This window comes from Simochromis diagramma, unplaced genomic scaffold (genome assembly GCF_900408965.1).
Source record: "Simochromis diagramma unplaced genomic scaffold, fSimDia1.1 OVJJ01000293.1, whole genome shotgun sequence".
Taxonomy (NCBI): Eukaryota; Metazoa; Chordata; class Actinopteri; order Cichliformes; family Cichlidae; genus Simochromis; species Simochromis diagramma.
In genome coordinates this window covers 18912060-18924806 of record NW_024386801.1, presented here as the reverse complement: position 1 = coordinate 18924806, position 12747 = coordinate 18912060, and the positions used below count along the sequence as shown (strand labels likewise).

The 12747-nt window shown below is 41.5% G+C and overlaps 1 protein-coding gene across 6 annotated transcripts in view; it reads right to left on the bottom strand.

The window, feature by feature from the left end:
• LOC120730158 (unconventional myosin-IXAa-like) overlaps positions 1-12009 on the bottom strand; it is a 157537-nt gene extending 145528 nt beyond the window's left edge. For 4 of the 6 annotated variants that reach the window (XM_040026341.1, XM_040026342.1, XM_040026343.1 and 1 more), the window contains exon 1: positions 11469-12008. The gene's annotated coding sequence lies outside the window, so the exon portion shown is untranslated. Of the gene's footprint in view, positions 1-11468 lie in introns of all 6 variants that reach the window. The other 2 variants (XM_040026339.1, XM_040026344.1) reach the window with 1 other exon arrangement.
• Between the last annotated feature and the right edge of the window lie 738 nt (positions 12010-12747).

Genomic DNA, 12747 nt, shown 5'->3' with positions numbered 1-12747 from the left:
AACGGCTTTCATCATTGTTCCAGATGAGATTGTAGCTCTGCTGCTGCTCGGCTCTCCTCTTCGCACCAAAGAGCATCTGCTGCCTGAGAGGAAACTGAGAGCTTTTCATTAGCGCCACAGCTGCAGACACGGCAGACTCCCTGATGAATTCATACTGTACGTTTCACAAAAAATATTAACTGTCGCTCCTTCTTCATCGTCTCTGCAAGCTGTTTATCACTCATCCTTGCTACGTTACACTGGTTTCCATCATTTACAGTGTTCATCATGCTTTACAATGTTACAATACATGAAAGTGTCCACTGCTCATTAGGAGAGCAGCACACCATTATATTTGTTAAGGATTCATCTATCAACTCGACATAATCAGTATCTTAAAGACAAAGACAACTAGCAAGCACTGACATTTTAGAAGCTGAAACCTGTGAATATTTTGGCAGTTTTTCAAAACAAAAAGGATTCACTGTGGAGCGAATAAAAACCATTTTCAATTTTTAATTGTCCAGAAAAAAGAGACAAAAATAACCCACATTTAAAGCTGCTGTTTTATATCTTTCTATCTGCTGATGCCATCATTTACTAATGGAGAAAGAGAAAAAAACAACCCAGACACAACTGGAGATTTCTTTAGGACAATGTGGAGGCGGATCTAAAAGCAGCACCTGAAGGCAGTGAAAACATTTTTCATCACAATAACAGACATTTAGGTGAAAATCCATCTTACCTGATGCACCTCTGTGAAGCTCATCAGCAGTGTCGGGTTATTGTTACCAACTAGCTGCTTATTTGAAAGCGAGCGAGCGAGTCTGGCTCCTAGCAACTGCTGCCTGACAGGGAAGGTTGAAGAGGTTACGCTGTCACAAGGACCACAAGCCTGAATGAATGAACAACGTGCAGCAGAGAGAGGAGGAGGAGAAAGTAGAAGAAGAAGAAGGACCGAGCTTTGACCGCCTGCACATCCAAACACTAACTAATTGCTTTATTAACATATAAATAAAAAAAGATGAAAATAAGACAAAGGAAAGGGGAAACACGGGCGGCCATGAAAACACAGCGGCTGCAGGCTTTTGTTGTTGCGGCCAGTGTTTAGAAGCCCAAACAAGACAGACACGAGCTAATGAAGAGCCTAATAGAGAGGACTAAGCTGCTTCATTGGTATACCTTTATCAGTTATAGGTGGTCATCAAAGAATCAGTTGATTTTTTCCAAATGTTACAAAAAGGTACAAAATTCTCATCAAAATCTTCATCAAAGTCTTCAAAATAACCGTTCAGCTCTAGTTTCAACAACATTGACAAGTACATCTATCAGAAAAAATGATACTTGGATACTATTAGTACAAATTACTATCAGATTAGATACTTTTTTGCAACAGTATTGATACCAACACTTCTGTGTTCACCTCCTCCAGCTTAAACGGAACTTCAGATAGCCCCTCCCCTCACTAGCAGCTGAACACACATCAATAGTAGCGCAACTAACATGACACTGATTTTTACATCTTTAAGAATTTCAAGAGGTCAGTAAAGCTCTCATGTCAGCAACATTGAAGTATTAAATCTCTATCATAAATATTACCTGCTCAGCATACACATTTAACCGTTAACCTTTTAAGTGTTAACAATTATCTGTTCAGTTACCATTAAGATGATCATTTTAGCCTCGTAAATGTCACAAAAATGGACAACATTCTCTTCAAAATTGTTCAAAGTCTTCAAAATAACCCATTCTGTTTGACCAAAGCCCCCAAATTCTCCCAAAGTCCTTTTACAAAGGATTTCCAGAGGTCAGTAAAGCTCTAGTTTCAACAACATTGAAGTACTAAATAGTTATCAGAATTGTAAACCTGAGAGAGGACTAACAGAATAGGTGTTGTTGTGGTAGATTATGTAGCAGAAGAAGATGCACTGACTAGTTTTTAGACATCAAGTAGGATTTATGCTTCTGTGGTAAATCTCCACCGCAGGTGCGTCATAACCACCAACACTTTTAAACCTTTACACTATGACCGGACATGCACCTCCGCAGACATGGTGGGTACATTTCTAGGAAAGCTTTGACCAAATTCTTCTAATGGTGTTTGTGTGTAAAATAAAAAAGCTAAATCACATGTACATGGGACCTGTGAGACAATGTCACTTCCTGCACATGCAACACATGATTTGGTAACTTTGGGCTATTTACAGCAAACTCCAGTACAGGACGATAACTGAACACTGAGACAGAGACGCCGTACAAACTGCATCTACAGATCCCGTGACTAAGGCCACCAAACCACCGGATCCTACCTGCTATATTCGTATTGTGCCGTCCCAGTTTAGAGTCGTGCACCAAAGTAGGACAGGCTGCAGGACAGAGCAACTTTCAGACAACCTTGGCAGAATGACTACGCTTTTATAGCCACACAAAGGAAAGTGAGACGCAAGAAAAGAGGCATGGAAGAAAATGTGACCAAGAAGAAAATGAGGGCAAAAAGAAAGACTGTTAGGACAGGAATAGTTTACATTTTTTACACTGATCTCAGCAAGACACCTTTGACTTTTTTTCCTTTCAGAAACACAGAAAACCTGAATTTCTGACTAAAACTAAAAATCATGTCAGGGGTGTTAAACTCGTTTCAGTTCATGGGCCTCACAGAGCCTGATTTAATTTTAAATGGGCCAATTCTGTGAAAGCATTGCACAATAACTTGCATTTTTAAAAGAACATTTTTCTCTAGTAGGAATGTGACCAGGACCAGTACTTACAGTACCTTTTGAACTGCTCAAAGTTCTCAGAAAAAATGACACTCAGATACTAACTGATCTTGAAATTTACTATCAGATTAGATACTAATTTGCAGGTATCGATACAAACAACTCTGTGTTAACCTCCTCCATCTGAGCAGTCATCTGAAAGTCACATGGCCCCTCCCTTCACTAGCAGCTGAACACATCAACAGTAGTCAACAGTTAACTTGACACTGATACCCTGGTCTTTATGAGGAATTTCAAGATGTCACTAAATCTTTCCATTGTTTTAACAACATAGAAGTATTAAGCAGGCATCATAAATATGAATATATATTATGTGTATGTATATTAATATATTAATGTTAACTTGTCATTAAGGTAGCAGCCAGCAGCTATGGCTAATTATAGAATAATAACATTATTTGTGGGTTTAGACAACAATTGTTATGTTAATAGAAAATATTAATTAAAACAATAACACAATTATTTGTGTCTAAAGAGTACTATGTTTCTCTAAATCTCCCAGACTGAAGCTAAGGAAGGTCTACCAGCAACTACACAGAAACAGTGCCAGCCTGCCTTAACAGGTATTTGATCAGCAACAAAAATACAGTCACAAGGCTGTGGCTAAATTTACATAAACCAGTACTGCTGTAATTTTCTTTTTCTTTTTTTAAAATGATTTCTCTTAATTTTGGCTTTTTTTAACTCTGTGGTATTGAAAATAGCATTGAGTACTGAGTATTTCCCTGGGTGCAGGTTTTGATTTTGACATTATAGTGCTGTGACAAGCATGCTCTGTAAAGTATCTTCTTAAAATGTTTACCTGGGGCATAATCAAGATTTTAAGAAGCAAAAACCATAATTCCAAGAGAAATACACCCGTTGCTCCACTCCCTGAAAAATATGACAGCATTAAGCGTTCTTTATTTTTTCCTCATTTAATGAATAGCTCATGTATAAAACAGATGAGGGACAGCCTGAGATGTCTTGAGATAAATAAGTGTGATTTCTTATCTTAGTTTTTTCACAGTCATTCAGTCTACATGTAGCTGCAGTTTTTTGGAATCGGTAGGAAATTCATGCAATGTTTGGTGACCAGAAGAAGCGTTGAGTGTTGAGAGAGCGGCAATCCAGCAGCAAGGATCCCGACTTCATCAAACTGAAAGCGCCACACCCAACTCTGGTCACAGACTGCTTTGTTCTGGCTCTGGCCACTACTGTCTCTTTCTCTCTCTCACACACTGCCAACAGCATACTGCAACAAAGCAGTGGCAGACAGCAGGTCACATGCTTGTCCTGCCTGCTTGTCGTACTGTGCATGTATTCAAATTCCTCTCGCATGTATATCGGCTGCCAGCTCCCTTCAGCAGGGCGTCATTTGGCTACGACTCCCGACCCGCAGCCGAGGCCGCAGTGACTGAAGCCAGACTCTGCAGCCTGCAAACTAACTGACAGAACGAATATGAAACAAGCACTTATTATAGACGGTAGTTCAGCATTTAGGGAAGTGACACAAGCGTGGAATAACGCAGCACCCCTTCAGTCTGTAGGCACCATGTCAAAAACGTTTAAAAAGCGAACCACTGACACACAAGTGAGATGTGACATTATCGACTGCCTCGGAACCCCAAAATGACACGGTGCTAATTGCAGAGGGGGGCAAGAGTTTTTCTTACTACTGAATTAACCTCACAGGCATTTTCACAGGCAGAGTCTGGCAGACTTTAGGGGAGAGTGGCTGGCTGAGCTAGATCTGTCAATCTGGGCAGCAACTCCATCAATCTGGTGTTAACACAGTGAGACAAACAGTGCAAGCATCAGCATCATGAGCAGAGCTAAAACACACGGCAGGGCCTAATACTGGCCACCTGAACTCACTCGAGGGCTTTAAGTGCATGTTCAACCATTTTCAGTTGCTGCTTATAACTTCATATGAGAATAATAATAATAATAACTGAAGGAATTTGAGATTTTTCAGCATTTCTGGATGACTTCCTCTGAGGTGCATCCATTGTTTCCAAGAGCTGAGGTTTGGATTCTGGCTCCCCTCAGCTACTTAACACATAAACTCAATAAAACAAACAAACAAAAAAAGATCAATGTGATATTTTATGGATGACTCCAAGGAAATGGCCTTTAGTCGCCCTACTAATCTACTCAAAAGCCATTTGAGCTCTAACACAGTGAACTTGCAATCTTAAGAAATGAATGGAACTAATGACTGACAGACCACTGTTCACTTAAATGTATGGTCTGGGGTCATGTGGATCATGTGAGCACTAAGCCACACAGAAGTAGACAAGGAAAGGGAGACAAACTGGAAACGTTCACAGGGAAATTCCACTTTCATACAATTTGGGTTTTATATCAGTTGATATCAGTTGTGATAACTCTGCTCGCTCCCAGTTGATAATCATTAAAGAGGGTAAACGGCACCAATATTAACACAGTCCTACAGGATTTGTTTATAGGTTTTATGTACCCAAACTGTCAATTGTGATGGATCTTTTCAGAGAACATGTTTCTATTTCATCTTTAAATGGCTCAACGCGCCTTTACAAAGTATGCAAACAGTTTTAGAGATAATTACAGCATTTGAGTGTACTCACTACAGGCATAATTTCCAAATAAAGTGGTTAAGATAATCTGTGAACCAGACTCATTTGACTACTTGCGTATTTCGCCCTGCTAAGCAAAAGCCATAAAGTACAGTAGAAAATGCTACTTTAAAGATACCACAATTATTTTCTTAACTGTATGTGACGTAAAAGACGTCCTTTACTTTTACATTTTAGTGCCCGTTAGCGTTTTGGTTTTCTGGCATACAAATTCAGTGTTTTGATCGTTCTATTCACAGAAATAACAGCCAGCTGAAACTGTTGCACTTGGTAAATGGTTTTAGGAGAATTAAGAGAGAGAAAATGATACATGTATGCATATATACTTGAATATGCAGCAGTCTTTAATATAGGACTTTAGCACAAACTCAGACAGCAGTATCTTATCTCCTGTCCCAAATTGTTCTTTGTAGTGGTTCAGTCCACAGGGAGTAAACTAAAACTCATGATATAATTCATTGGAGGCTGCCAGCTGCATTATTAGGACAGGTCTTTACTGGAGCCAGGGACAAAGCAGTTTAGCTAAACGTAACGTGTAGCTGGCGAGGATCGACTTGAGTTCTTGTGGTAAGTGACACTGTTTCCAGGTTCTTGGGCCAAGTCACATTCTCTGTGGTTAGTTTTTGCAGAACTGCCAAAAACCTGAAGTTCCTCCAATGGCTACTTGAAGCTGTTTCCAAAACGGAATAAATCCCATTGACTCCCAGGCTAAAATGCCAAACTTTAGAGGTGAAATAAACACTTTTACAGCCTGGTATAAAAATGGTTTTGGCCTGTTTAGCCAATTTCACTCACTGTGACTGTTGGGTAAAGCTTAAAATTGTAAATTATTATGGGCAGTCCACTGTTGATGATCGATGGGTGACAGTAGATAAAAACACTGAGCTGCTTGGTTTCTCTGATACGCAGGTTTTGTTTTAAACCTGTTTCTACACAAGCCATATTTAGCATCCTATTAATCAGCCTTAGCTGTCCCCAGGTCTACCCTCTCATGCAGTAGTTGACAACACGATGACCACACACAGCTTTTAAAGTCAGAGTTCCACCGAAAATTCCTCGTTATATACCATAAATATACTGCCTTCAGAAACTAGTAGAGACATATAAGGGTAAGAGACACAGTCTTAATCTGCAGAGGGAGTCTCACTGCTGGCTGATTTAAAATGAATCCTTCAACATGTATCAACGCCTAAACTCGCTCGCTTAATGATCCTCGTTCCCTGTCAAAGTCTCTCTTGCTGCCTCTCCATCTGTAACCAGCTAGGCAGGATGGAGGGGAGAGGTGCCGCTGGCTGCTCTTTGCCCCCGGGCAGTGCCAGGGGACTGATCCATGCCCTCACCGGCTGCTACCTACTGTAAGAACCACAATCAAGTGTGCCTATTCTCTATGTCAAAATAAGCCCACCAATAAAACCAAGACGTGTTTATTTCCACAAGGCAAATACTCGTTAAATGGTGCCTAAAGCAGTGACAGCCATAGCATGAGGTTAATGAATAATACAAAGGAGATGTGAGAAGCGATAATGGATGCAGAAATCCATGGAGAGCCGGGCTTTGAGCAGCTGTAGGAATAACAAACAGCGGAGCCCCCACCAAGAAACAAGCCATGTTGGAATCAAAAGGACTTCTGCTATCATGCTAACAATCTGCACCACTGACACTTCTTATACTGCAGTAAATCCTTTCAAGAAGCTTCTGGAGAAAACAAAAGTGAAAGGTATTTTAATCTCATCAGACAGCTGCACAAAAGAGAGGTAGGAATTCTCACCGGCTGTCTCTTTGGTTTGGACGCAGCTCCTTTGAATGTTTTTCTCTAAATAACACCTAACAAGTAAAATGCGCTCATGAATTAACCCCACCTGCAGATGACGGACGTAATAAAGGGATAAACGTGTCTGTGTGGGGATTATTTGTTGGATTCAGGAGTTTGTGAGAAGGACTTCAATCAATGAAATGAAGCACTTAAAGACTCTGTATCTGACAGCATCCACGCTCTTAACAAGCCAGCTTCTGTCTTCACGGTGCACATGTGTGACAGAGGTCAGCAGGTCACAAGGCGGCCTCAACTAACAGCAGAAGTGTGACAGCAATCGTGTTTGACTGAGTGATCCAGCCGGCTGGAGAAAATGTGCGACTGTTTATTTTAATGCACCCGTGTGCTGGTGTATGTAAAAATGAGTTTGTTAGGAGCAAATTGAAGGACACAGCAACATCAGATGCACGAGACTACAAGCTCAACCACCACTGATAACGGGATTTACACAATCAATACTCTGCCAGTGCTACATTGTATCTTCCTTCAAATCATTTTGGGAATAAGACAGATTAGCGAAGGCATTAAAGAAAGCCAAGACACTCTTCTTTATATAACATTTTAAAATGTCTTTAATCTCGTGGCATGAGTATGTTGAATCTAAAATGAAAACTTCTGCGTCTTCCAGCATAAACTCCTTCATCAGGCAGTGAAACAGATTTCGTAAAAGCACCGGGTCTATTCTAGTGGTGTTCCACCAACACATTGTGGCAACAGTGGATGCACCACCAAGAGGAGGTCTCTTCTAAACATGGATCGAGTGTAGGAGTTTAAGAGGAGGTTAACACAACAACTAAAGCTTTTATTCTAGAAAATAGATAAGAAATGAAGCTTTATAAACTCCTTTTAAGAAGATCAACAAATATGTTGGTCTCTACTACATTTGTGCAGTGTTGGCAAGGATTTCCCTTGCTGCCTTAGGTTTGTTGTAGATGGCTGCACATAACTGGAGAACTTAAAATGAGATAATGCTTCAGGTTCAGATACAGATGTGCAATCTGCTGACAATACGCAACTGCAACAATGATGGGGAATAAACAAGCATGTTTCTGCATGTTTGCATGTGTTAGAGTTCCGACTTCAGGTCAGGAGATGAGGCTTGAGGTGAGGAGGAAGAGGATAAGATTTTATTCAGTTGGTGGTCAAGTTGTCTATTTTCTCTATGTGTTTTTACTTTTTTGGTTCTCCGATGATAAAATATAGATATGATTTTTCATAACTTGAGTTTACAGGTGCACGCAAATGCCTCAGAGTTCAACATGGGAGTCTATGAAGACTGACACACTTTCGATCTAGCCAACATTTTCTGGACAACAGTTGAGGCCTCGGACAAAACCACAACATGTATTTCTTGCTTTAAACAGACAGCTTTGGTTCTTTCTGAGATAGCGCTATATCTTTTATATTATGAATTTTTATCTAACAGATTAAAAAAAACATTACTTTTTATGTTCATCAGAATCTAATAGTAAATGCAAAACATGAAACTGTGCACAGACATGCCTCGGTGCTCCACAATGCATCACAGTGACTGTTTTTTGAACGATGTCTGTGAAGGTTTGTTTCCTCTCACAACACAACCACCACAGTCCATGTGGGTGACACCTAAAATAAAACTGTGAGAAATCTCATACTATAGTTGAAGCAGACAATAGAGGGGTCTAAATACAACTAACACATAAATAAATATGGAATAGTTATCAATTTAAGGCCTTCATATTTTCATTTACATTTGTCTGATCAGGGTTAGAAAATGTGAGGGCAAAGCATAACAAAAAAAAAAAGGTGCATAAACGAGCCATGGCCATGGTAAATAAAATAAAACTAGTGACAACTGAAATCTGACTAGTTAACTGCAGTATCTTTTCAAAATCTTTTTGTCAGCATGAATCCAAAGATAGATGCCTCACACACATGCATGCACACACACCATTCACACCATTGTGAATGGCTCTATAAATACACCTGCTTAGAGATGCACATAGCTGCTGACATGCTATATGTGGCCTTAACCTCATCCTGATATTGTTTTACATGAAGCCTTGAGTATTGCTGCAGCAGGTTCAAGAATGAGTCAGCACCTCATGCAAGGACAAAGAGGGTCCAGATTGTTCACACAGAAGCTATTTCTCTTCATAAATGTAGTTGTTCACGGACTTAAATCCATTTGAACTGAATTAACTCGTTGTGCTTAAGCTATCAGTCAAACTGTCTGATCAACAGTCTTTTAACATGCTTATTTATGACAATAACAATAAGCAATTTTACACTGCAACTGCACAGATTTGACCCGTATCCTCTTTAAAAATTCAGACACTTGGCTTGGTAAATATTCCCTATTCATACTACCGTATAAGCCTCTCTTTTCTAACCCTTCCTTCACACCTTTCCATTTGCTTTCCTGTTTCACATCAACCAAACAAACTGCAGATGTGAGAGCAATGAACCACAAGACTATGATTTATCCATTTTGCATTAAAAAGTCAAGAAAAAGCCAAATCTAGACACATTGGTCCAGAGCCTCAAAACAGCTGTAGAAAATAGATTAAAGACTTCCACTGTTTATGAATTATTGAAATGACTGGTATTGCTCTTTTAGTGCCTTGAGTGCTCTTATGTGGTGTTTATATTAACTTGTGAGGAAAAATAGCCACAATGGCTGCTCTTCCGCTTTCACAAATGTCTTCATCTGCCACAGATTTAAAAACGAAACATCTCTGGGCCGCTTTGGAGCTCCTTCGGTGCACTCACCAGCCCATTCGCCAGCCAGCTGGAGCTGTCAAAGCAATGTTTTCAGTTCTGCTCTCAAGGGCCTCGCCACTTACATAATGACTTGCATGAAATGTTAACGTCAGCAAAGTTGACACTGCAAAAAAGCAGCATGTTCCTTATCCCGAACCGGCAACGGGGAGAGTGAAACCAGACAGTTGAGCTCAAGAGCACCCGGAGGTGGTGAGAAGTGTTTGTATCTCCTTGCCTGTCAAAGACGTCCACCCAAAAGTGCTGTTATCTGTTTTCGTGAAAGTGCCATCACTGTGGCATTTCATGCAGATTGCCACAGGGAGGGGAGGAGGAGGGTAGAAGTAGTACTGGGGCTTTTGGAGCTAGTGGATGGAGACCTTGATGGCACCGGTCGGACTGAGGCCAAGCAGGCATGTTTTAACCTGTCAGCTGGTTTGAAATCACCTCATTTTGACTCAGACTCTCACTCAAGCGTTATTTTATTTTCATCCTCAGCCCGACTTAACATCACAAAATGGCTTGTACTTTTTGGTATTACATCACACCAATATTTCCTCTACCTGCTCTCTCATTCCAATCTGTAACAGGCTTACAGCTTAAAATCCCTCTTTGGTGTTGACAGCTCTACTTTTGTCGACAAGAGTTGTGTCAGACTTGTTGATCTGATGGATGTGTGTCAAATTAGTGCATTCTTTAGTCACTAAATTGCATTAAAAAGTTGAATTACCTACGTTTCGAAATCAAACCATTCGGAATCTACGATCAGGCCGGAATCAAAGTATGTTTAGACTGAAGGTAAAGCAGAACACTGCTCTAAGTGCACGCTGATCAACAGGACATAATACAGGATCTATACTGAGCCTCGTCCACAGCAGCTGATCATCATCCTGCCCTGCTGTAAAAGAAAAAAAAAGCAGCCATGCCCCATCAGCAGCAGCAGCGTGATGTCAGCAAGCTGAGAGGCTCGCGCTTGACGAAAAAAAAAAAAAATTTCACCACCGAGCGTCACGAGCTCACAGAGCGCGTTAGCAGGGAGGTAGATGACACAAAAACAAAGCCCCGCAGCTGCAGCTCCAGCAGCCCGTCCTCTGCGACACAGAGCCCGCCCGGGTCAGCGCCTTGTCCGTTTACACCAGTGCGTCACGTTTATCTGCTGCACCCCGCCAGATGTGGAGCCTCGCATCCACCAGCCAACATCTGTAACCGTACCCGCACATTTACTGCATTATGTAAGAAAACAGGGTGACATTCATCCGAGGCGGTGGCGACGGTGGAAGAGAGTGACGTGAGAAAGGTGTAGGTGTGTGTGCGTGTGTAGGCATCATAAGGTGGAGGGTATTTTTGAATGACGGTGTGGGTTAAGGTGTCCTGGTGAAACATCTGAACTGGGGTGGCGGGGTGGGGGGTGGACAGGAGGCTGCAGCCGATGAGCTGACTGATCGGGGCAGCCAGCAGCTCCGCAGGACGGAGGTTTGGCATTCCTCACCCCGGTGTCTGCTCTTACTGACAGCGGGAGCTGAACAACACGGAGCTGAAAGAAAGGAGAAAAGGAAGGCTTACCTCCTCCACCGTGCCTTCAGTCTGAGCACAGCCCTCCGCCACAGACTGTCCTTTCTGAAGAGGAAGAGCAGACCTCCTCACCAAAAACACCCGTGCTGATTTTTTTTTTTCTTTACCGCAGGGAAAAAGCCGCCGTCGTTAACAGAGCGCGTATCCGGCTGCTCAAATCTCCAAAATGTGCCGCAGATAAGATCCGTTCCCGTCCCTCTGTCCGTGTCGTACTCCCGGCAGCTTCTGTTTTGGGTGCTCCCGTCACGTCTGCCCTCCTCCCACAGCAGCTCCTCCAGCTCCTCTGTGCTCTCTTCTCGCTCTCTCTCCCTTTTTTTCCTCTACGAGCCGCGGTGCTGTTGCCGCGCGTGGACTCGCGCGTTCACGTACACCGTAGGATGGGCGCTTTATAGCAGTGATGCTGGTGGGTGGAGGTGGGAGACTGCTGTGAACCAACAGCGATTGTTTTCACGTCAAGACCTGAGCAATAAAAGTAGTTTTTGTTAGTTAGTTTTTTTTCTGAGCAGAATTAACGTGTTGGCTCTGAGAGTGTCACTCAGATCATGACGTGCTGAGGGGTGTGGCCAATACTGACACACCCAATATACAATAAACTAACACACACACACAGGAAGATGCATAAATTGGAGTAAAATATCTTTGTACTTCTGGAAGATTTACGACTGAATTTAGTGGAAGTTTTTACAGTATGGTGTTTTGCATTAAGCCAGTTATAAAATGACCAATATACAAATCAGTACTACCTGCAGAATCAAGTACTTATTTTGAAGATGAAATCCAAGCCAAGGCTTACCTTATTTATTTAATACAGATCACTGAAATGACACAGAAAGCTTAATTTTACTGTCTGTTTTCTATTATTGTTTTATAGATGCAATCATGTAATCCTTATCGACGTGTCACCCAGATTAAAAATCTTTTGTTTTTCCAAGACTGACTGGGCCAAAAGGGCAGCAGAGAATTAACCATTAAAAATGAAGAAAGAAACAAACACAACTGACTCACAATACAAGCAAGTGAACGCAGGTCTATGTCTGGGCCTTGATGTGCTTCCAGCTTCCCAGTGTGTCCTTAGTAGAACTGACTTTACTGACATGTTTCTATTATTTTGTGCATGATTAAAATATGCCACCAAAGATCTATTAGACAACGAGGCTGAATGTGTTGTGGATATCTTACATCCTTCTATGTGGGATAAACCAAATGTTGAGTGTGGAAAAAAACAAACAAACCCAAGGGCTGTCAGGGACTTTTTATAGTGTAGCATGAG